Source organism: Amblyomma mixtum, chromosome 6 (genome assembly GCF_055824585.1).
Source record: "Amblyomma mixtum isolate Tamu chromosome 6, ASM5582458v1, whole genome shotgun sequence".
Lineage (NCBI taxonomy): Eukaryota > Metazoa > Arthropoda > Arachnida > Ixodida > Ixodidae > Amblyomma > Amblyomma mixtum.
In genome coordinates, this window is record NC_143017.1 from 135,234,657 (window position 1) to 135,256,755 (window position 22,099).

At 53.5% G+C, this 22,099-nt stretch overlaps 1 protein-coding gene and 1 pseudogene across 6 annotated transcripts in view; one reads left to right on the forward strand and one right to left on the reverse strand.

Annotated features, from left to right (window-relative positions):
* The window catches only part of LOC149340471 (uncharacterized), a 274,948-nt pseudogene that overhangs the window by 227,839 nt on the left and 25,010 nt on the right, over positions 1 to 22,099 (reverse strand). The window lies entirely within an intron of this gene.
* The window catches only part of LOC149340473 (semaphorin-5A-like), a 150,742-nt gene that overhangs the window by 47,994 nt on the left and 80,649 nt on the right, over positions 1 to 22,099 (forward strand). For 4 of the 5 annotated variants that reach the window (XM_089549251.1, XM_089549247.1, XM_089549248.1 and 1 more), the window contains exon 2: positions 12,669 to 12,796. The gene's annotated coding sequence lies outside the window, so the exon portion shown is untranslated. Of the gene's footprint in view, positions 1 to 10,707; positions 10,863 to 12,668; positions 12,797 to 22,099 lie in introns of those variants that run through there. The other variant, XM_089549249.1, reaches the window with a different exon arrangement.

The following is a 22,099-nucleotide window of genomic DNA, read 5'->3' on the forward strand; positions in this document are numbered from 1 at the left end:
CGTGCTGACCCCTCCCAGCTCGCGTGCAGCAAACACTATTCGAAGGCTGACCGTCAGAGGACGAGCCGGGCCCATCGAACGGTGCCGTAGTAGTCGCTCCCCCCCCCCCCCCCCCCCCCCCCAATTCCCAATCTCGGCGTCTCCCTCCGTGTACCCACTCCATCAGAAAGATTATTGCACCGATCGACACGCTGCCTCGCTCTGCTGCTATACAGCTTCTCTCGACGCCAGTGATGCATGCATTTCGACGCGCGCAATCGTCCTCCGCACAGCGGCATGGGGCGGGATTCATGAAGCCAGTGGCCAAGAGAACGCGGATATTGTTTCCCTTTAATCCACTCTTATCCTTCGTGCTGTCTGTCTATGTTTTTTTTTTTTTTTTTTTTTGTCCAACGAAGAGATGCGTTACACACACGTTTGTGTCGGAGCTAAATGGCCAACGCCTGTTTCGCAAGGTTTTCCTGATCCCACACCTCTTGCGAGCGTACAGGGCCCGTATTACGGAACTGTCAAATCAAAAACTTGTCAAAAACGCGTCAAAAACTCGTCAAAAAGCCCCGCCGTAGTCGCGCTCCTATTGGTCGGCTGTGTTCGGCGGCCATGTTGCTTTCTTGCGTCATGGGTGGCTGGCGTTTACGTCACGGACATGACAGAAGTGGTGACGTTGCACGCCTAATTATGCAGGCGCATTTTGACGATTTTTTTTGACGGCTTCGAGGCGGTCAAAATTGGACCGTTCGTTTTTGACAGAAAATGGCGGTGTCGTATGTGGCTGAGGCGGCTGCGGCGACGCGAGCAACGGCGAAGGAGGGCGCACGAAGACGCGTTTGACTTGCCGGACGAGCTGTTCCGACGCCTTTTTCGACTGGAGAGGCAGACTGCGGTGTGGCTATGCGACGAACTCGCCGATGAATTGGGAGGTGTGCGTGCGAGCGCGCTGTCGGTGCAGCGGCGGGTGCTGTGTGCACAGCGGTTATTTGCGACCGGCGGCTTTCATGCAAGCTTCGGCAGCCGACGACACCTCTGTGCCACAGCTACATACAAATAAAACATGCTTATGCTGGCAAATAACTTTATTTTCACCTGCAAATCGCACTTCGTGGCCGTCTTCTGTTTACCGGTCGAGGAAAAAGAAACAGACGACCACACATCACATACAACGCTTCACGCTTTGACACTTTTTTCATCGATCGTAAGAGCCGAACAACACAGACCTTAACAAGTTGGCTTCGTCAATTTTTCCGCACTTAGAACAACCGCACAGTACCTTGATTTTCGTCGCCACGTAAGAAAACAGTATCAAGGCGTGGAACAGCTGTTCACGTGCAAAGCGGCTTGTTGACGTTTTACCGCCGTCTGCGCACCCCCGCGGCAGCAAAAGTTACCCACCAGGAAGTTTAATAGCCTAACTTCTTGCGCTTCTTGTTTTTGTTTATATTTTTTAGCTTTAAACATCATTTTTTTGCAAAATAAAATAATAATTATTTTTATCACTGTGCATTTCTTTACTCTTTTAGCAAAAATTTAGCAGACGGTCCCTCGTCGTGCAGGCAAATGCTTCGGGGCGCCGCTCTGCTGTAATTGGCTGATTCCTCGTTGCGTCAATTTTGCGTCAAGCGTCGACGTCACATCGTTTCGTCATTTTGACGTCACTGTCAATAACTTTTGACAGGTTTTTGACAAAGTTCCGTAATACGGGTCCAGATAAAGATGTCGAAAGCAAAAGAAAATGAAAGAGAGAGGTGAAACCGCAGATAGGCGTGCAAGAGGCAGCATGCGCATCACCTCTGTCGCACCACGGCACGAAACCAACCTTCGTGCCGTACTCGGCGCCCTCTGACCCCCTCAGACATGCAGGCTTAAGAACGTGAGCTCTTACTACTTACGTTTGTCAGGGACGCGTCTGTCTGCAATGAAGGTCAAATTGACCATAACAGTTACCACGTGACAACACTGTATCACATAGCAACAGTGGGCGCGTAGCGCCTCGACTGATAACTATCCTTTTGATCCGTTACACATATGTGCCTATAAGGGCCATCGAAGTGAGACCCCCACAGGTCCACCATTTGCACAAAATTTGGGGACCACCCGGTTCACGCAGAACGTTCGAAGTGGTGTCAAATGACTTGGTATGTTCTTGATGATAAAATTACTAATTGAGATGAAGCCCAAAATATGTCTGGCATTCACAACGACGACCTTTGCGCCCCCCAAATCGCGCATTCCGAGGACCTTCAGACGGCCATTACGGCCGAAACGTTTGTCGTACGGGGTTCCGGATGGTGTCAACTGATTCGTCGTGTTGTGATGCACACGATTATAAAATTTTTTAACTGGTATAACGAGGAAATATAGCGGATACAGCGAAGGTAGCTGTAAATCGCAATAGTAGTGCAAAATCCGCGAGGTAGATGACGCTGCTTGTGTCTTAGAAGCGATGTTTCCGGAAAGTTGGATTTGGTCTTGTCCATGTTTGCTGAGCACCCCGATGTAAACACTTAAAGCTCCCGTAGTTAACGCTCTTAAGTCGAACACTGAGGCAGTGTTGGTGGAGAATTTTTTTTTTTCTTAATTAATGCGCCGAAAATGAGGACGCGGTTCTGAGATTTCATCAGCGCCATCTGCTACACTTGGAAAGGCTAATAGCACCGTCTTTACTAGCCGAACTTTTGGGCACACATTGATTCGACGGACGTATACGAGTGATGTCGGTGCACAGGTTAGCAGCCCGTCATACAGGGGAACGCCGGATATCAAGCTTTCTTTCTTTTCTTTTAAAAAAAAGAGAAAGAAATGAAGCAGGCTATAAACTCTGCCACTACGGTAATGAAACGGGGACAGTAGGAGCGAATAATTGAGACAGACAAAAGGCCCCGTAAAACGGAGCCCGTACGAGATGCACTCTATCTAAAAAAAAGTAGGAAAAGGATAAAGAGAAGCTCAGGCACTTTAAAGCGTCGGCCAAGAGCGCCAAGAGGGTAAATGGGGGGTGGAAGACGGAGGATTACGACTCCCCCCCACCTCCAGCGTAATGAGAGCCGCCCAATAACGAGTTCACAATGCCCAAGGGCCGCGCGGGGAACAAAACGGCACGACGCTGTAAATCAAGGGCGTTACACACACGGGGGGGGGGAGCACTTCCTCTCGGACACTTCTCGATGGCGCAGCCGATATAGGGCGGCGCGCACTTGTGCCCTCGGAGGTCGAGTCTTTAAAGCGAGCTGTCACGAACAACGCCGGCACCGTAAACAAACCCGAAGACTGAGAAGGAGAGAGAAAGGGGAGAGGGAAACTGCTTTCCTCCCTTTCCCCTTCCGTCTCATCCTCGAAATAATCTACGGTCGACCACAGACCAGAAACATTTCGAGAGCAAACCGACTCGGCGTCGGCGGCTCGGCGCAGGAGATGGCGCGATGACCGGTCAGCCGCAGCGGCCCTCTTCTGCCGCCAAGGTGACTCATTAATTAGTCCTGCCAGTCGGAGCGGCGCAATTTAGAGCGACGGGCAGCGGCCTTTGGAGAGCCCCCCAACTCGCCGCCGCCGCCGACGGACGCCGCCCCCGTTGTTTCTCCGAGGTCTCTCGGGGAGCATCCATGGGAACGCTCTTGCGAGTCGCGTGAGGCGGTCGACGCGCAGATTGCAAACGGGTTCGCCAGCGACCGGCACGAAGATGGGACCAGCTCCGTTTGCTCAGACCGGGACGACGCGGCCAGGAAAAAAGAGCGTACATAAAAACGGACGCGCGGCGAAAAGAGGATAAACAATGCGAACGGAGCTGGCGCATATGCGCCCCGTTCGGCTCGGTTGGGCCGCGGTGAATTGGGGCAGCCAACCCGACGTGTGCCCATGAATTTCACGGGCCGAATGGCCTTTGCGGCGTGGTTGGATTAGTTGCGGCTTACGTCCGACTTGGGAGAGGAAAAAAAGAAGAAGAAGAAGAGCGGCGCTTGTTTCTGGTTCTCAGGTATACGTACGGGCACCGACCTAACCTAACCCCGTTTGGTGTACAGGCATGCGCCATCTGCTGCGCAGGGCGTTTCTTGAGCAATGTACTAAGAGGAAAAAAATATTAAAAACGAGAACAAAACAGCTACGATGTGTTCAAACGTGCTCGGCATTAGCCGAAGGTGCACAGTGCTTAGAGACAAGAGCTGGCTGCGTAGGTCTGGCTAGGCTTGACGTCTTTGAACGATCGAACTTAGGGCGCAGTGGTGTGACATCCAGTGATCTACCAGGACGAATAAGGAAGGGACGAGCAGAATGAGTTGGCAGCTAGTGCTGCCTGAAGTCACTCATCAGCTGTGATCCTGAGGCACCTATACTGGGGCTGGACCTCTGGTGTAACGCAGATTCTGGCACTTGCATAGTATTTAAAATTGCAGGACCTCGTTATGGAATTGGTTCTGCGTTTGGGCCTAATTACTCGAATGACACGAAGGGCTGTGCGTGAGTCGCACGTACGCATGAAGCTTCGTTGCTTAATCATCCAACCCGACGTGCTCACATTTCGTTGCTCACCAGAGGAAACGTGCGATGCACGAAGCTTCCTTGAGATCGGTCCCTGCATGACCGGCGCCTCTCTAACTGTCGTCTCCAGTATATTATCGTGATTGACATGGCGCGGAGGTGCCGAGCAATCGCGAATAGATCTTGCGAATGGATGAATAACTTCGCAAGTTCTGTGGCCTTTGTTCAGGGTCCGTTGTATACACTGCCTTCTATTTTTCTTGTCCCTTCGAAGATGGCAGCGTTGAGGACCGCCACTCTGCTTACACGTCCGTCTTGGATAAGAAACTGAAAACAAGGGATAAGATAGCGTTTTTCCTCGGTAGCCGATCCAAATTCCGTGCGCATCTTACACGGAGGTAGTAGCGCCCATTAGCGCTCCTGTTCGGTGGTGCGATTTCGATGTTCCGACGAATCACGGCCACGGTGTAGGTAAGCTCGGTTGCGATTTACAGACTTTGACTTCACGGAGAATGGACTCGACTGTACATGACTTCGGCGACGGCTTTTATCGCACGTTGCGATCGAGGCCACAGCCAGTCATGTGCGCACGACTCCTCCTCAGTGCATTCAAGCGACAGTAGGCCTCTCAATATCTCAATAGCGATGCGTGCTGCGCGTAGGTTGATAATGATCAATCTTCTTCGTCAATGCCGCTATCCTACTGACCAATCAGATTTGCAATTATGACGCACGCGGACACGCCAAATAAGGCAGAATATCGCACAGGCCGGATTATCCTCGCTGACGGATTATCCTCAACGAAAGGGATACCACGCTCGCGTCCAAGCGCAGCTTTCACCTCGGCATAATGGCGCCGATCGTGCATATAAATTCTTCGTGAAATGATGGTGCCTAACCAAGTTAGCTCTTTAGGTTAATAGCTAAGACCTCATTACGTAACTAGTTCTGTTCCATCATCTACGTATTCAGTCTTTCTGTTTGTTCATTTTATGCGCCTTCACTACGTTGGCTAAATGCAGATAATTATTACCTGCACGGAAAACTGCTTAACGCCATTCCGTCTTCACCAAATCCAGTTGCCTGGACGGCTAATTATTTAAATAGAGAAAAAAAAAACTGGAGCAGAAAATTACCCGTAGCGCATTATACGGTGGCAATATCTGACTGCAGCTTACCAGCTTATATAGACTATACAGGCTCCGCTATTTACCATCAGCCCGCCGCCGTAAACGACATTTGCGGGCTTACGAAAGAGGTATAATTATTAAGCAACAACAACAAAAAAAGAAAGAAGAAATACCGCAGAAGGCAAACAGAGCTTGAAGGCCCCACTCAAAACCCGAGCAATTAACATTCCGTCCGCGCGGAAAGAAGAGACAAGTCTCGGGGCAGCAAGAGAGACGGGGAGTTCCCGTGCCCAATGTCCGCAACGCAGGTCATCGCGCCACAGGTGGTATATAGCATAGTGGCCGCTGGTCCGTACGCGCCCAGTCCAGACGCCGCGAGACTCTATGCGGAGACAACAACGACTACGACGGCACGAAAAAAAAGAACAACGCGGTCAAACTGCCAGGAACCATAAACAACGCTCGGCGAGTGGAAACGCAGTGCCGGCCGCCTCTCCTCTCGCCTGGATGCGCCCGCGCGAAGGAGCAGCCTTTTCAAAGGGAAGGGGGACACCCACAAACCGCCGCCGCCGCCACAGCCGGAGCCAAATTGAATTCCGGGCGTCGCGGCGCCGGCAGCTTGAGAGGCTCGCCTTGCGAGAAGAGAGGCTTGCTCCGTCGGCGGCGTCGCTGGACGAGATTCATTTGGCGCCCAAATTAGACAATGCATCCGGCTTGGGCGCGCTCTAACCGACCGTGAATCCGTGCGAGCAAGAGTTGGCGTCCACCACCGTGGCGCGCGCTCGCCCCCGCTCGACCCTTGATGGGAGCAGTATAGGCGAAGGCGTCGGGGAGGTCGGCCAAAACGTGCAGGCCTCAACAGACTCGAGCGAGCTAGAGTGCACTTACATAATTTATTCGTGTTTCCCGTCTCCCTGCGGCTTCTCAGCCCCAAAAAATGTTTGGGGCTGGGCTGGCGACCTTCCCGGAACTGCTTTTGTGGTGGCGCCGTGTCTCCGAATTGAATTTGAGTGCCAAGAGGGAGCGTCGTCAACCTGCGCTACTCTCCCTCGTGTTGCGTCACCAGTGCGCGCGGGGTCATTGCGGGTTTTGTCGTCCTTACAATGAGCCGGACGAGCTTTCGGCACTCGCAGACGACGTTTTCATTCTTTCTGGCGTTTCCAAGAGAGCGCGTCGCCCAAATTTGTTCCCGCTGGAACTATGCCGCGAGCATGTTCAGTAGTGTTTTCTTTAATGACTTTATGCGAGACACGGATAACTATACTCCACACCGGCAACGGAGTGTGGACTAACTTTATATAGTTCACGGTTTTAGCTAAACTAGAAGATCTTACTGAACGGACACTTGGTTGCAAGGCAAGCGTTGCTCCCGCGTCATTCTGCGTTTTTTTTTTTTTTTTTGTCACCGGTTGCCACAGGTCTCCAGCAAGGATCCCGATCAACTTCCCTCATGACGCCACGACAACCGTCCACCATGTCGCGACCTACGTCATTCGTGACTGCAAGTGCGCTTACAACCCCGTCTATAGCGCCAAATGGCTCAAGAACTGTAATCACAGCCTCGGCGATTGTTCCAATACTCGGCGGTCGACCTGGTTCGATCGCGAGTTCTCCCTGAGCGTCCGCGTTAACCTGTCAAAGACCACGTTCTCAAGACGAAGCGCCGAGTATCATTTTCCGGGACATAACGATCACCGTCTTAAAAGTAGACAGCGCGCAGGGGCGTACGCTCAATCAGGCGGTCCCGTTCGCGCGCGCGCGATAGCCGGGTGAGCTGGCAGGCAGCAACGGCAGTGTGTACCGCCCTCGCGATCTCGCATGTCAAGCGACCACGCAGCCTGCGTGCGCTGAGACGACAGAGGGGATCCCTTGTTCGCCTTCGGAAAGCCAGAAGAACGAGGGGGTTGACTTCTTGCAGAGCCTTCCTCTTCCTGCACTGCACGGCGGTGTCAGTGACGGCGTCGAAACCCGTGCAGCCGGGGCGGCCGCGTAGGCGAACAGGACGGGCGGGGTGGCGGCATAGCAGCCCGGGAAGAGACACACGGCTCGCATCTTCTCGCTTGACCCGGCCGCCCAACGCAGGGCAAGTGCGTGGTCCGCCGCCGGGATCATGTATATAAGCTGGTGGCCTCTTTCTTGACGTGGAGTGGTTCACTCGCGCCGGGGTTTCTTTCTTTTCGCGGCCTGTGAAACAAACGCGGGAAGACGTTCGGGGAAAAAGAAAATGAAAAAAAAAGAAAATTATCGAGGTCAACGCGTGGAACACAAAGCGGCCCACTATGTGAACGTGTGGTGTACCCTAGCACGGAGCATGGACGAAAAGAATACGACGGCGCCGGTGTCAGCTGGCTGCCAAGAGGAACTTTTCGGGAAATCAAACTTTGCGGCGAAACGAAATATGGAGACATCGGCTATTATGGGGCAGAGATTATTAGCCTGTGTGCGAAGCTACCGACGCGCGCTTGTTGAGTAAGAACAAAAGAAAAACAGTGCGTCTTAATCCGTGCACGTACATACCTCCACAAGTATACAGACACGCCCTGCTTTCGCGGGCGAGGAGAGGCGAAGCGAAGCGTTCTGTAGGGCATGCTCTCCCAGTTGTCAATCTCAATGACTCATTTAGAAAATTTCGATATTGCCACAGGCGCAAGATGCCTTCAAGACGAAAGAAAACACATCAGTTTTCAGTAACATTAATTTTGTAGTTCAATTTGATTCCTGTTTTTTTTTTATCTTTCATTTCTACCTTTGCAACTTGTCACGGCTGCAGCGAACTCGCCAATGGGCGCTACGTATAGTGTGAGACGAAGGCGCTTCCGTAAACTCATAAGATCCGCAACATCGCCAGACACTTTTGATCTGGACCATGTTGTCGCGCTTGCTTGTTCACAACGCGGAAGGAAGGACGACAACCATACGCAGCGCTTCATCTGTCACTGGAAGACCTGCGTCGCGTCCGCACTGCAGGCGTTGCGTATCTTCAATGACAATCGAATAGATCTAACCATCGTGCTGCTTGCTCAACGTTGGCTCAGTGCCAAGACGCCCTTAGGACACGGGATGAAGCATATTTGGACCAATAACGGTCGGATCAAGGGAATGGCCAGCAACGGGCCACTCCCTGGAATGGAGCTGGAATGGAATGACTGTATCATTACTGAGGGTGCAAGGCTGCGCCATTCGATGCAAGGATAGAAGAGAGGGCCGGAGCGCTCTACTTCTAACTGCTGCACTGCGAACGCTGTAGCATGACTGGTACTCAAACAGGCTTAATCACTGCTCCGTCAACGTTGACTACGTGTTACTCCGCGGACCAACATTGGCAGCCGAGTAGGCCTAAGCAACCTACTGCTTTGTTTGTTGTCCAAAGATCCTTCGCACCAATGCTAGATCCAGATGAAACAGTCCAGCGTACTGTTCGGTCAATGTCGCTTCAATTTTCTTTCTTTTGCCGCGCCGAATGTTATCTACCAGTGTTATTTAGACTGCTTTGCTTTTAATCTTGTACTACGCTTACGCTTTTCTGTATATGTCCGCCGTTTTTGAATTTGCTTTTACGTATTTTTTGTACTTGGACCCGAACTAGCCGCTGGCTATGGGTCCAAGAAGTGTTTGTATTTCCTGTAAAAGAAATTCGAAAATAAATTGAAATTGAATTGAATTGAATGTCCATATGAGCTTGGGACCAGTACTGAATCCAGCTGAAACATTCCAACGTACTGTCCGGTGAACATCGATCTGGTGTCCTGATGCGCTTGGTACAGTTATATTATCCATCCGAAGCAGCACATCACACGGCCGGTTGGACTGGGTGCGGGTAGCGCGGTCCCTGTCCCTTGTGACGTAATGTCAACAGCACCGGCGTGTCCCCGTGGAAGAAAGCGGCGGTGGGCCAGCCCGAGGGCGGCTGTGCCACTCCACGCGAGGAGGGCAGAGAGCGTGCCGCCGTCAAGAGAGCCCAGATGGCCGGCCTCTCCCTCCCCGAGGAGAACGCGCCGGGCACCGCCGAGGGGGCCAATGCACTCGCGCTGCCCCCACGCCCTCGACGGGGGCCCTCGGAGCTGTGTGCTGCTGCCTCTTCGGGACGCGCAACGAGCCCCCCCCCCCTCCCCCCCTTTCACTTCTGCACCCCTCCTTCCCTGTTCTGCTTGTCGGTGCCGACGAGCAGCGGTTCCATCCATCGCGCTGGAAGAAGGCCCCGCGTTTGAGGAGCATGCTCTTGAGCGTGCGTCTGTCCGCATTATCGGCGATACACACAGCCAGTAAGCCAGCCGCGCAAGTGAATAGAGACGCTCCTCTGCACAGCCGCCGCCCGCTGATTTCTCCGTTAGATCCACTAATTTTTATGGTGGAAAACCGGTTTGCAGCCAGGCACAAAAGAAATAAATTGAGATGCACGCTCTGCCAGATAGTCCGCTATACTCAGTGGTACAGGCCGGGACCGTTTGTTTTAATATCTTCTTACAGTTCCACCATAGTATTTGTGCAGTGCCCTAAAGAAGAGGTACGTAACCATAGAAACGTTCCCAGGGTTATAAGCGCTGTTATTGCAAAGCTGGTGAGCGTGGCAGCTGCGAACCGTGGTTCCTTGGAAGTCAGATTTCACTGCCCACCGGAGCGGGACAAAGCCCTAAAATGGTGTCACAGTACGACAGGCTGAGAGCGCTAACCCAACGGCACGCGCCCAGGGCTTCCATCGTGTCCTGGTACAGCTATCAGTTAGGACACACTTCAAGTTCCGCCGAGTAGTTATTATTAGAATCTCTCTCTCTCTCTGCACTTACGTATCGATCACCGTTTCACGTCCGCCAGTCGGCAGACACGTAACTGCAGCCACGCTTCGATTACGCCTAAACAGCGCGTGTCTTGCGCCCTCAGGCCGACGGCGGCATCCGCCTGTCGCTTTCTTCCCGCGTCGCAGCATCGCGCGGTCAGACAGCGTGTCGCCCGATCGCAAACGATGCTCCATGCCTCTGGGAAAACAGGATGACAGCCGAGGAGGGCGTGGCGCGACGCCGGGGCCATCCGGGGAGAGCAGCGGCGCTCCGACGCGCGTGACGTTGTCGAACGACCGATCGCCGTCACGTCATGCGGCGGCGCGGGGTTTCGCATTGCGAGAATGGGACGTTCTCCTCCCGACGCGCACGTCGCCGGCGAGACAGCGGCGTGCGACTGACGACGCGGCGGCAGCCAAGGACGTGCGTTCGACATTGGAACGCGAGGCGACGGATCGAACGTCTCTGGCATAGCTCCTCCGCTCGGGTACTGTTCTCGTGCGCGTATTAATCGCGTTTATTTTTATATTCATTTGCATATAGCGGCGCCAGTTGCGGCTACTCCATTCCCGCGAACTTGCTAATTTCATCTGCTCATCTGACTCTCTTGTACCCTCTGTCGGATGTGGTTCGGTTTATGGTTTGAATTATGGGGTATAACATTGCAAAGCGACTCAGGCTTTGAGGGACGCCGTAGTGGAGGTATCCGGATAATTTTGACCAGAATGGTTTCTTTAAGGTGCACTGACATCGCACAGCACAATGGCTTCTAACTTCTCGCCTCCATAGAACTGCGACCGCAACGGTCGGGATAGAACCCGCGTCTTTAGGGTCGGCAGCCGAGCGCCGTAGCCACTGAGCCATCGCGGCGGCTCCACCGGATATCCTAAAGGAACGCCTGTCATCGCTCCGCATTACATGCTCTGCCCATGTCCATTTCCCTCTTCTTGGTTAATCTATACTGTCATTAACGCTTTCTTTTCCCTAACCCACTATGGGATCAGTAGACGCAGGCATATGAACCAGCTAGCAAGTTATATCAGTAGCGTCTCATGAAAACTTGCCCGAGCTGCTTCCGTGTGCCCCTCAGGAATTCTCTGCACGAACTCAACGAACGTCGCCAGCAGCGACATCTTTAGTGCGACAGCGCAATTAGCACCGCTCTCTGCCTGTCCATCACGGGCTAATCTTCCGCATCTCGCGCTTCGCGTGGTCCCTTCTCTCGAAGACAACACGCGGGGCAGCGAGTCGCGCTCCTCGGTCGTTTCATCAGGCAAACGAGGGCGACGACGTCGGCCGATGACGCGCCGTCATTGGCCCCCCGCCCTTGGCCGAGAAAAGAGGAGCATACCGCATTCAGCGCTCCTCTTCGAGAGCGCCTGACCGTGACCGGAGCCACCTCGCAGCGCGTGTGGCTCTGTCCGAGGCAGGAGGCGATCGGGCGCACTTAAGTACTAGGATGGTCACGACGCCGGTCGCCCGCCGTCCATCCATCCTCGGCCAAACAGCCTTTCACACCCCGCCGTCATTGGTATGCAGCGGACGGCCGGCTTGCTTCTCCGTCCGACCAGGCTTCAAAGGATCCCCTGCCACACCGCAGAGACAAAAATGCCACCTCGTTACGGCCGCCCGGCTTGAGACAGGAAGCGAGCGAGCCAACGAGCTCGCCGCTCTCCGTCGGCGCGGTGGCCACCGTTTGTCTTCAACTCTTTTTCTCTTTCCATGCGTGCTTTGCGGGCGCGACGCATACCTGTAGAGCTCCGGTGCACGCCACGCCGATTTACATAAGGGCTGCCGAGCGCGGCGTTTACCGTCGAAGCCCTGCGAAGACAGAGCGCACTTCCGTGCCCGGCCGGCGCGGACACCGCCGCTGCGGTCTTCGTGCGGGGAGCCAGTTAGCATCGGGACGGCTTCCCCCCTCCGCTGGCTTCCTAATCCCCTTCATTACTGGACCGGGTGTACTAACGCATCTGTAATACGGTCGGAAAGTCTGGAAGCGAGGCCGTTGCGTTTGCGCAGTTTTGCCGTGCAAAGTGGCCGTATCGTGTGATACATACTGCGCCTAGGGAATCGGCTGCAATTCTGTTAGCGGCCGAGAGTGACTTGTTTGGCGATGGCACGCGAGGTATGCATTACGCACAACGCGGTTGCGTTGTCTGTATTGCGCACTTGACGGACGCGTCTCTACAGAAACGCCAGTGCGAGTTTGTAAGCTTCACGTGTGCGTGTGTGAGCGTATTTTCGTTGTCCCCCTAGGCTAGATTGACAACCACCCGTTTTTCGTCTTTTGCAGTGAGCAACGGGATTGGACATCACCCGAAGCGTGCTAGACATCTGCGTCTCTACCCAAGCCTTGCTGTCGATCTGAGACAGCGCGCCGACAAGACGGACGGAAAGAGCTCGGTACGGAATACCTGCACGGTGAGTTATAGTCTTTGGTGTCAGTTCACTGCCAGCGATTTTAGGCACTCAAAACGGATCGCCAAGACGTTGAATCTCCGAGACAGCGCACGGAGTGATAGACAACCGCAGCCGTTTTGCATAAAACGTTATTTCTGTTCCAGCTTGCCGCTTTTCCCCTGTTCACTTGTGAACTGCGGGCGTTTCAAGCACACGCGTGCCATCAGTTTCGTTGTAAACAACGAGCTTCACAAAAACCCTGAAATTTGATCTAGCGCAGGGGTTCTCAAACTGGGTTCCGCGGGCTGTCTTCTTGTGTTCCGCGAGAACCCTCACCAGCCCTGACCCGGCAGCTGAGTCTGGCTCGGAGTGCTACTGAGCCACGCTTTGACTTGCTCTTAAAAGGGAAGCAGTACCACCCATCACATTAGTATTTGTATTAATTTGTGCAATAAACATTTAACCTCTGCAACTCTCTCTTTGCAAAAATGCCCTCGACAACATTGCTGGTAAGTGAAAGCGGGGGGGAGGGTGGGGGGGGGGGGGTTCCCTGGAACTTATTGAAGGCTTTTGGGGTTCCTCCAAGCAAAAAAAGTTTGAGAACCCCTGATCTAGCGAGAAGGGAAAAAAAAACGCTAACGAGAACATTTATGCTGCATTGTTAGTCTTTCTTTCTTTTTTTTTTTTTGCCTGAAGGCACGTCTGTCAAGTTCCACGTGCTTAGGTTTTTCAAGTGCATGCCCTGGATTTTTAAAACGAGGTGTAACGATTGCATTATAACTTGTCTACCTCGTCGTTCTCATATCAGACTGAAGTAAAAATAAGCAAACGCGTTGAGAGCACAAAAAAGGCATTATACGTGTCAGGACAGCAAACGTCACGGCTGGCGAGACTGCGCACGCTGTGTAGCATCAGTCCCCGCAGCCTTTCACGCAACGACGTAACCGCGAGACGAACAAGGCGCGAGTTTATGCCATTTCAAGCGCGCTGTTTCCGGTGCCTGATTGCAGCGTATGACGCGACCGCACGCTTGTCTCCGGTTCCGTGCGCGCAAGCCGTCGTTACCCGGCGTTGAGAAACCACAAACGGATTGACAATGGCGGATGTCTGTAACGAGGAACTGCATGCGGCCGCTTTGTCTTCCCCGTGCACGCAGACACGCCGCAGCTTTTCTTGGTGTTTGTTTCTTTTCCGCTGCACCCGGAGGAGTCGTCTATAGCTGACTTGAGAGCATCTAGCGAAGTTGCGACTGAAGTTTGCCATGGCGAAAGCGAAACGACAATCACGTAACTGATTCTGCCGCACATGTATACTTCCAGCGAAACGCTTTGCTCTGTTTCGGAAACGTTTTGCTGAAGCAAGGTTTGCCGCTCACAGGCGCTCGCGAGTTGTAGCAGCAACGATGACCCTGTCATTAGGACGCTTATCTACCGCTCACCGCATTGAAGCATTATACCTGCGAATGAATGAATGAATGAATGAATGAATGAATGAATGAATGAATGAACCAGGATTACGATACAACCTGCTCGGAGAGAAGTGGAGCACGGGGCCTTCATTCTCAAGCTCCGTCAGGACTCACAATGCGAGGTGTTCCGTTGCCATGTCTGTTCCGGCCTAGCTATACTCGGAGGGTTTCGACTCCCGCGTAGCTTTTGGCTGTTGCGGAAGACTTATTGAGGTGCACAGGGCCTTCACAGTTAGCTGGTTGCAAGGTTAGAAGTTGCTTGGGTCGATGACATCATAAAACCTTGTGCAACATAGCCATCTGTTCAGTCGCGTCATCACATATATCCATTCCCGATAACCAATCCGCGCACACACATCCACGTATAGATCTATCCAGATGGACACGCGTTCAGGTGGTGGTCAATACCAGCCGTCCGCTGCACGTAGCGAGGGCACCCCTGCCGTAAGGACAGCCGGAGAAAGGCGCCCCCGTCGATCCCAGCTCATTAACTGGCCGCTCGCGCCAAGGCATGGGCGGCCAAAGGGCGAACAAATGTCTTCATTACGCAACGCGCCGCGCTCTGCGAGAACGGATTAGCGCGCGCGATACACTCCGTGGCGGCCGGTGGCGCCGTACCGGCGCGGCACCTCCTGAGAGGCCGCCGCCGGCCCGCTTTCTTGGCACGCAATCGAAACGCCAATCTGCCTATCGCGGACCCGATCTGCCGCGTATTCGACGGGGTCCGGCCGAGCCGATCTCCGTTAGACGTCCCACGCTCGTCTCGCGCGCGAAGTGGACAAGTGTCCCGCTTTGAGGAGAGACCGCGAAACGCGCCGAGGCGGCAGCGGCTGCTGCTACGCGAAGCGGCCCACATTCTCCCTCCTCCAGATGGCGCGCTGAGCCCATCGTTTGCCCACTGTGCGCCGGAATATGCGAAATGTAAATGGAGGTGCTTTATTCGCCAGCGGTAAATTTGCGTTCGCCAGCCTTTCCCAAGTCCCGAACCGGGCCTATTCATATACAGTCCTCGGAAAAAGCTGCCTTATACGCCACCTGTGCGGGCTGTGAGACACAGCCGCGATCTAATAAGAAAGCTCGTTCAGAGGCACAAGGGTCCCCATGGAGTAAGCGCATTACCATAGTTTACAGCTCAACCATCGGTTACACGAAGATGTCAAAACACCTGCTCTCCGGACTGTTGCGAACATGTGCAGAGAAGTGGCGCTAACGCTTCCACTGCTCTTGTAAGCCAGGTGCGCTCGAACAAGTCAACAGCGAAGCAATATGGCGACCCCCAGGACTCAGACCGCGATAGTCAGGCGTTCCCCGCGCTGACCCCGGCGATATCGGTCGACCGTGGGGAGCTCAGACTTGCGGTCAGCTCGAGAGCCGTCCGACCTAGATGTATTTATATATGCACGAGGCTGCAGCGACAGCGGTGCCGCCGCTCCGCAGCTTCTGTCACGCTTCGCCTGCAGCTCGCTAGCGGCGTGCAAGGCGTGTGTGCGCACCATCTCCAAGCTAATCTCGAGTGTCCCGACCGAGCGAGCCGGAGCGACCACTGCGCGCGCATTGACACGGGTTGACAGCCGCCTCTGCAGGAAGTTCACGAGAGACACGCTGTCTGTGCTTCTCTCCTATCTCCACGCGCTCAAGAGGCCACGCCTGCCGTTGAACCTGTAGTTCAGACTGCAAGAGGCTTTGAGGTTGCGACGGAGTCGACGCGGGAATTCTTTGGTCACGTTTCCCGAGTGGAAGAAGAAACTGCATTCGAAGGGAAACGGTTTAGGCGTCGCTTAGTTTCCGAAGCAGAGTCATTTTCTCGAGTTAGAAGCGCAGTGCCTGTCTGGTGGCGTGGCCAGGGCTTAATATTGGTTGGAAATGCAGACTGGTCAAGCTGATTGCCCCGGTCGACATGCTTGGCGGCTTCACTGCGCCCCCGCGGTCGCTCTGTGACTCATCACACTTGTGAAGTGAGTGAGTGACTTTTAACCGTGCACTGCAACCGCGCAAGCCGCGGAGAAGCTAAACCAGTTCTCGAAGGAGCCACGAAGGTACGTTCCCTCCAGGGCTACCATTGGGAGCATTTTAAAAGGACACAGAAGTCAAGCCAAAAGCGGTCAAAAGTGGCCAAAAGTAGTCTTACCATTTAATCTTAGCGCCAGATTTGTAGCCAGTTAGAACAGAAGCGATATTATGAATACTGTTGTTAATAAGGAACAATATATTATAGAATTTTAAATCAACGCAAGAAACAGAATAAACAGGACAAAATTTTGGCTCTTTCGCTTGGTCAAGCCACACACACGTACGTTGGAAATAAATAAATGAATTATAAATGTTCAATGCGCGCAGATGGTCGTAAAAAAAGTAATTTTGTCACATATAGGCAACAACACAGACCTTGAAGCTGTTTTTCGTTGCAGCCTTAGACCGAACCTGATTCACGGAATCGCAATTAGCCAGTCCAGCTTCATTTTGCTGCACATCTGTTTGTTTGTTGTTTTTTTTATGTCAAGTTCCCACAAGAGAACACGCGCTCAGCATCAGCATTGGAAACTGGAACTGACAAAAGGGTATTCGCCGCAAGTGTCTTTGTGCGATCCCGCTGCATGCCATGAACTCAAAGCATGATGTGTGATCAAGTGCGCGCTAATTGTTTGCAGCTGCCGTATTACTGACTGCAGCCGGATATAGGAACACCCAAATAAATGCAGCGGGAGCTTAAGTATGGCTTCACGGCTCTTCGCGCTTTCTATTTCATCAGGATTCATGGCAAGCAGCCTCTGAAGTGGAGACGAGGCATTTGGAAGTCGCCGTAAGAGTTGTATCGCCATTTGCTTCAGGAACTGGCAGCAGAGCTGTCGCACGGCCCCTTGGTCTAGCTATTCTAGCCGCATGTAGGAATGCCATTAAAAAAAAAAAAATGGATAGTAAATGCGCCTATATACAAGTTAGAAGTAGCTGCAAACTAGCCAGGGAGACAATATGAACTCATCGCCAGACGGGTTCGTAAAATAGCCAATTTGACGCAAAGTGGCCACCAACGGCAGCCCTGGTTGCCCGTAGTTTAACTTTATCCTCCCAGTAAAGCAGACCAAACTTAGAATTCACACGTGAAAGATAGGTTTGGATTGATTTTCGACCGCTGATACTAAGGTTTCATTAGTTCACTCCGCTCACGTCAGAATCACACCAGTGTTTTCAAGAAGTACACTAATATCTAACGTGCACTGTGCGATGTCAGTGCACGTTAAAGAACCCCAGGTGGTCGAAATTTCCGGAGCCCTCCACTACGGCGTCTCTCATAGCCTTAGTCGCTTTGGGACGTTAAACCCCATAAACCATAAACCATCACTTTACCGGTACCATGAGTCTGTTCTGTGTTCAAACTGTTAACTCCGCCGAAAGCAGGCTCGTAAAGGACGCTCTCCAAACGAGCCAGCTGTCCCTCGTTGTCATCAGCGCATTAGCTAAGGAAGCGTCTTCTACAGCGGACTCTCATCTCAGCGCGTCATTATTGCACGCGATGATTCCCGCTCCCTTGTTTGCGCCGTTCGAACCAGCCAATCTTCACATACTCCACGGATGTTAGCTTGAATGGCGCAAACAGCACGGACAAACTGTCATCATCTCCACACTGGCGAATCTGAAAAGCTGAACCAAAGCGAGCGCGAACCGCATCAGGGAACGCGTACGATATAGTGCCAACGCTCTCCAGCGCTGGGGCGTCACTTGCCGCCAAGACAAGAAGATCCAGGGAACCGAAGCGCTGCAAGCCTCCATCCAACTTCGCACATACAAACACCGACGGTCCCTGGCTGCGTATACGGCCCGGCTGTTTTGCGACCTCCGCGCCATGTGAAGCACGACGGGAGCGCGCGCACGGATCAACGAACCCAATATTGACGCCTTCCAAGCGTGTCCGAAAGAAAAGCGGAGCTGACGCGACGAAGCGAGCTCCCCAGTGAAAAAGAAAAGACGCGAAACCCCCGCGCGTCGTAGCCCCCCCCCCCCCCCCTTCGCCCCCTCTCCTCTCTTGGCTCCTTTTCTGTCTTTGTCTTTGGCATCGCGGCGCGCGATTATTGTTTGCATTGGCGCGCTGCTCTCCGCGGGGTCTCCCAACGACGTTCGATCGCTATGCAAGCGAGGGGAATGCGTGTCAGCCGGTAGACGTACCACCATCACGCAATTAAAAGCAAACATCTTAAAAAAAAGTCGCCGCTTATGATTGAGTACAGTGTCTACAGACACGCCCGACGAAGACGACGACGGCGACGCTGCGTGCATAGGTGCGAATGTCTTGCCGGTCGATCTTGCGATAATTAACAAAGAGACAAGCGGGCACCGCCGACGAGTCGCCGCGGGAAAACCGGTATGAGGAGTATGACTGGGCACACCGCTTGAAGGCAGCCGTCGTCTTGGGTTGATTTTTCTTCTTCTCATTGGTGAGAAGAGCGTGCTATGCGGAGTGCTTGCACGTTTCTTCGCTTCTTATGAACGATCATCTTAGTCGGAAAGAACCGCGTGCGGCCGCGGAGCTTGCTTTATTGAAAAAGCGCGATAAAGAAGAGAGTGTTATCGCACCCTTGCTTAACCACCTTCACTCGGGAAACGGCTCAGCTTATCGTCGGGTCGTTGCGCGCCAAATCCAGAGCATGCGTTAAGGGCATGCAAGTGAAGGACCTAACCTTTCAGTGCCATTTTATCTGTTCCCGTTCGCAGGACTTTTGGTTGTGCTGAACGGCCTCAGCGTGAGAAAAACAAGCGCCCCTTTTGCGGCTAACAAAAGTGATAAGCGGCAGGAGATCTGGAGCAAACACCGTAGAATAGGCTTACATTTCATCGATGCCTGAAGCCATGTGCTCCTGCAAGCTTTTTGCCCAGTGATGTCTCTGATTCGAAAGCAAAATTAACTTGTGTTAGCGACGCTGCTTCTCTGGCATCACCCGCACGCAAATATTCAGCACGTGGGAACACATGGGAAGACACTAGTAAACGTGCAGCGCCCCCTATCTACCATACGCAGCGTACGCGACATCTGCGATTGTGACAGCTCGTTCCTGACGGGCGTCGCGAAAGACAAAGCCTCCGTTCGGACGAAGAGTCGGTCCACCTGTGGCGTCCGCGCGACGAAAATCGCGCGACCGTGTTCTCACGCGTATATATATGTCGTGTCCGGTCGCTGTGTTGAATGCAGCGAAGACGCACACGGTACTTTAAGACTTCGTTTATTTAAAGCCGATGAGGGTGCGACCAGCGTCGACCGAGGCAGGAGCCGAACTGGCCGCCCGAAGAAAGGAGGGAGTGGAGAAGCGTCCACGGCAGGGAGTGGCTTCCCAGAACAGGAGGAGGGTGCGGGGGCGCACCGTGGGGGGGGGGGGGGGGCATCCGGCGACAGCGTGCGACGAGGGGCAAGCGGTCGTTAGGAGGGGATTGAGTGGTCGTTAGGAGGGGGGATGCGAACTGTCGTTAGGAGGGGAATGCGAGTGGTCGTTAGGAGGGGGCGCACACACACAAAAGCAATAAGGGGACACAACACTTCCTTCCCCCTTAGAAAGTTGCCTGGTATCGTGCAGGGGGTCGGCGCTCACGCGTGGAGGCGCGCTGGCTTTGTGCGCTCGGGGGAGAAACACTTGTAGGCTGGCTGTTGTCCGCTGTGTCTCCTAGGTCTGTCCTGGGCGAAGTCTCTTCTTCCGGGAAGAGGTGCCAGGCTATGTGGGAAAATGGTGCACGTGTTCTCTCCGCTGGCGGACAGCTCTCAGACGGCGTCGTAAATCTACGCAGCTGGTTGAGATGTCGGCGTGCTACTGTGCCATGTATGTTGACGAGCCAAGAGCGCAGGCCTATGCGTCTGACAATTGTAGCTTCCTTCCAGCGTGGCTTTTTCAGAAACTGTCGGGCGAGGACGCGCTGCCCCTCATTAAGCGTGCCGCAGCGCGGAATTGCTTTTTCTTCCCGGAACGTCTCTGCCTTTGGCTCGGGGAGGATGGCTGTGAGCTGGGTTCGCATTTCACGCTCGAACATCATTTTCGAGGGGGTCTGGCCTGTTGTGCTCTGAACCGTCGTGTGCTGCTTGAAGAGAAAGCGCGCAAGGCGGCGCTGCAGTGAGCCTGTCTGATCTCTTTCAAGGGCGCGTTTTAGCTCGGCCACGTAGCGCTCAGCTTGTCCGTTTGTCGCTGGGTGGTAGGGGGCCGATGTAACTGATGAGATCCCGTTGTCGCGATAAAACTTGAGGATCTCCGCAGACACAAACGGTGTTCCGTTGTCCGACACTACCTTGCGCGGCAGGCCGAACGTTGCAAATAGTGATCGGAGGCTGTCAATGACTGCTGCCGAAGTCGTCTGTCCCATTTGCCTTATCTCAAGCCACTTTGTGTAGGCATCTACGACCACAAGGAAAGTGCAGCCCTCAATTGGTCCTGCAAAATCAATGTGCAGTGTGTGCCATGGTGTGTCTGGCTTTTCCCATTCTGGGACAGGAGCTTTCGGCGGGGCGCTCCGGCTGCTCTGGCAAGGCTTGCATTCGCGCACCACTGTTTCGATGTCGTTGTCAATGCCAGGCCACCACATGTAGCTTCTGGCACACTTTTTCATTGCAACGATGCCCCGATGTCCGGCGTGGATGAGAGACATAGCTTGTGCGCGTAGTTCTCTCGGCATCACAACTCGGGACCCAAATATGATGCAGCCGCGATGGGTGCTCAACTCTGTAGCTCGCCTGCGGTAAGCGTCGAAGTTGTCCCCTTTGAGTTTATGCACGTTGCCTTGTTGAACAGCTGTGTAAACTAGCCGGAGAGCTGCGCACTTCTGCGTAGATGCTGCAACTGTGCCTGCTGTAAGCGGAGGTTCTGGCAGTGCTTCGAACATCAGAACGTCTCCTGGTGGAAATGGTTCGTCAACAGTTGCGTCTAGTGGCAGACGGCTTAGCGCATCGGCGTTTTGATGTTTACTCCCATTGCGGTAGACCAGAGCGTAGTCGTACGCTGAGAGTTTGATGCACCAACGTGTCATTCGCGGAGACAAAGTTGGTGGCATAGGCCTTTGTGGTCCCAGAATGCCCAATAGCGGTCGGTGATCGGTTATAAAGGTCACCTTCCGGCCGGCAATGTACTGGTGAAAATGTGTCGCCGCGTAGACGATGGCTAGCCCTTCTTTGTCAAGTTGCGCGTAGTTGCGTTCTGCTTGCGACAACGTACGTGAGGCGAAGGCGATGGGAGCTTCCCTTCCTTGCTCGTCAGTTTGCGATAGAACCGCGCCGACTCCGTACGGTGATGCGTCGCAAGCCAAAAGCAGAGGCTTCCTTTCGTCGTAGTGGCGGAGGACTGTACATCTTCGAATCAGGTCTTTCAGGGCATCGAATGACTGCTGATGGCGTGGCGACCATGTCCATGTCACATCTTTCCGAAGGAGTTGGTATAAGTCGTTGGCCACGGTAGCTCTTTGTTCCAAGAACCGGTCGTAGAACGTCAAGAGTCCGAGAAAAGCCTGTAGCTCCTGCTTGTTTGTTGGAGCTCGTGCTTCTGTGATCGCTCGCACTTTGTCCTCGGTAGGGTGAATGCCTTCCGCATCAATTCGGTGTCCCAGAAATTGCACCTCTGGCACCGCAAAACAGCACTTCGATTTGCTTATGCACAAATTAGCGTTTGCTAGCCTTTCGAGAACGAGCTCTAGGCGCACTGCATGCTCTTCAGTGGAAGTGCCACTGATGATGACATCGTCAAGGTAGACACAAACTCCTGGGATGCCCTGAAGCACTGTCTCCATGAATTTTTGAAATATGGCCGGGGCTGCAGCTACGCCAAAAGGCAGTCGCTTGACTTTGTACAAGCCTTTCAGTGTGTTAATTGCCAATAATTCAGCAGTTGACTCGC